This window comes from Halyomorpha halys, unplaced genomic scaffold (assembly GCF_000696795.3).
Source record: "Halyomorpha halys isolate HHAL.00 unplaced genomic scaffold, Hhal_1.1 Scaffold355.1, whole genome shotgun sequence".
NCBI classification, from domain to species: domain Eukaryota; kingdom Metazoa; phylum Arthropoda; class Insecta; order Hemiptera; family Pentatomidae; genus Halyomorpha; species Halyomorpha halys.
In genome coordinates this window covers 477,208-480,349 of record NW_027110523.1, presented here as the reverse complement: position 1 = coordinate 480,349, position 3,142 = coordinate 477,208, and the positions used below count along the sequence as shown (strand labels likewise).

The 3,142-nt window shown below is 37.6% G+C and overlaps 1 long non-coding RNA gene across 2 annotated transcripts in view; it reads left to right on the top strand.

Annotated features, from left to right (window-relative positions):
• LOC106681654 (uncharacterized) overlaps window positions 1-3,142 on the top strand; it is a 60,355-nt gene that overhangs the window by 43,335 nt on the left and 13,878 nt on the right. For both annotated transcript variants that reach the window (XR_010843773.1, XR_010843772.1), the window contains exon 2: window positions 2,514-2,694. This is a non-coding gene — a long non-coding RNA (uncharacterized lncRNA). The remainder of the gene's footprint in view (window positions 1-2,513; window positions 2,695-3,142) is intronic.

The window sequence follows — 3,142 nt, the reverse complement described above, 5'->3', positions numbered from 1 at the left end:
GCGGAGCAATCCACTATTACGTGTTCTGCTGTTTCAGGAACTCCGCACATGGGGCACCGGGGGTCGATGTTCTTTCCAAAGCCCTGCAGCTTTCCCCGAAACCCCCCGTGTCCTGTTAGGATCTGTGAGACCCAATAGTCTGGGATGACCCATTTAACCTTCAGTCTGGAAGGGACGGTAGGGAAGAATTTTTTCAAAGTAGCGCCCTTCTGGCTTGCTACCCACCGTCCATTCCACTTCTGTATTGAGTCCTCCCGCAGTTTTTTCTTCCACAAGTTTGGTGTCTCGGCGATCCTCTCTTGGAGCTCATCCGGTAGCGCTTCTGGTCCCTGCCTCTTCACTTCATATTTAAGGACATCCTCCCTGAGGATGAGGTTCTAGGGCATCGCTGCGGCCAGCACCTGCACCGCCTCATGTGACACCGTTCTGTATGTCTTCGTGACCCTCAGCAGAGCCAATCTCTGTATGGTGGCCAGTCTTCTCTTCTGTGTCTGCGTGAGGTTTCGGCTCCAGGCAGGGGATGCGTACCTCAGAATACCCAAGATCACACTTTTATATATGGTCATCGTTGCAGGGTACCTGAGCCCCCAAAATGCAACCCCTATCCTACTTAATCCATTGAGTGACAGTGTCACCCTGTCCTTTAGATACACTAGGTGAGAAGTGGCATCGAATCTTCTTCTTATCTTCACACCAAGATATGTCACCTCCTCACCCGGTCTAACCCTCTCTCCTTGGATATCCAGGGTGATAGGATGAGCCCTGTCCGTGAAGCCCACAATAGTAGGGTCTCACCAATTTGAAACTGTACGAATTCGGCAAGATAATTCAAAGGTTAATGTGTTTTTCAATTACAAGCTGAAAATTCAATTTAATTAATTTTTTTTTGCTTTTTATTAAACTAATATATTCAAATTTTTAGAAACATCAATTCATCGTAGAAAATATTTTCAAAAGTATCATTTCAATGATAACACGGATTTACGCCTGATTCATTAGTAGTTATAAAAAATGTTAGAAACAGTAGAAAACTGTTTTATGCAATTTTAAAAAGTACTACAAACATGATCTTCCAACAAATTGATAATTTTTGAAAAGTAAATCTATCTCTCAGAATGGATTGTGTATAATAAAAGATAGTTTAACATAACCAATATTCTATCTTAATAACAGTGGAACTACCAGAATTCCATTCTATGACGGAAGGTCCAACGTACCACACTTCAAATCATCACTAAACATTATTTGCTTCAGATCACATCGGTTTCAAAATTTATTGGACGATGTAACATTAGATTCTTTTATGAGCTGAAGGCGTGCTCCAAATAAGCAATGTCCTTGTTTTGGGACATTGCTCCTCCTTCCTGGAAGATAGAAAGGCACCACCATTCCCGTCGAGGGAGGGAACTCGAACTCTGCAGTCTGATTTCTATTTGCACAATCAGGAGAATGATCCCTTCTCCATAGTCGGAAGGAAACAACAGATGATACCACCGCTGCGCACATAAGTGTTCACAGTTTTATAATATCTTCGGCAAAAGTATGTTGTACTTACCCTCCAACCTGGGCCTTGCTACTCAATTTTCATTTTTGGGGGCAAGGAAAAAAAAAAGGTATTCATTGAATGCTTTGTCAAAAATTAATTTTGCTGTAGAACGTTTTCCATTATAATGGTAGTCCACGAAACACTTAAGGGTACTCAATCAGGGTTTAGATGACCCCTCAATTATATTTAATAAACGGTATTTGAAGAGCTCAGGTGATTCAATTATCGATCTTGGTTATTATATTTATTGCAACACCAAAATTCTAAGGAATCCTTGAAAGCGGAAACTACCATGACCCAACTGAAATTTCTGTCCAGTCGGCAGGTTATTGAACCATTAGCGTTACATCGTGTGGAAGAGATTAATGGAAATGTTTAAACCAAATAGAAAAATAATAGAAAATATTTCTTTTTTAAGTGTCCGCTTTAAATGGCCCCAGTACTATTAATTTTTTAGAATAAAGAATATTATGTTTCCCTTTGAAACATTTTGACCCACATTGCATGCAATCAGAAATCCAAACAGGAAAACGATCTAGTGTTTTCCAGTTATTCCATTAATTGAACTGAATTATTTAATTTAGAATTTAATTCAATTATTTACAACCTTGCGACTTATTAGCGAGCCTACTTTAAGAACCAAGGTACCAGATTGCATAATTGGTTTCCAGCTTGGGTTTTCAGTTTTATGTTCGGATGTAACCTGTACGGATTGCACTCTTTTCTGTATTTTCTTATAACGTGTAATGTGCATTATTGCTGATCGCTAAAAATATAGGACTGTATTCTTCCGGTACATAGTAAATGATATAAAGACATTGAAAGAGTCAAATCGTATTAGAACATCCATTTATCATCAGTTCGCTTTCTTAAGTTGAATCAATAACAAATCTATTGTTAAATTATTTCCTCTATTATCCTCCGGTAAATAAAACGTTCTAAAATTAATTCCTCTATTCTCCTCTAGTAAATAAAAGCTTCAGCAACTACGTAGCTTCCTCCTGTTCCGACTGGTGGGGTCCAATCAAGTCAAGAATGCGGGAGGGGAGGGCGCCCGGATCGATCGGAGCGGCCTATATAAGAACCGCTTCAGGAGGCAGTGGCTATAACATCAACTATGCCAGACCCGTGTTGTGGAACAGGGCAAGGTATGATATTAATCATTTATAATAATAAAAATATGTTAACTCATTATTATATATAAGTCTATTTCTAAATTTATGTTATATATAATGTATTCATGAAGAATACTACAAGATATTATTTCCTACATTGTTCAATGAAACTATGGAAGGTCGAATTAATAATATTTAAGACACTGTTCAAGGCCACCTCAATTTTGTTTTAGGAAATTCGATACTTTGTACTATGAATTAAACGTAACCAAAATAAATTTTTAGATGAAATTTTAATACGACAAAAGTGTATAAAATAATATGAAATGACATTATTTTAGAGAAACATAAAAATAAAACAAAATCGGGCTTTAGCAGATTAGATGAACTTCACAAACACAAATGTTGACGTGGAGACATCCCTCAAACTTTTTTATTCATCTAATAAAAAATTAAACCAAGTTCTTTAACTTGTAATACG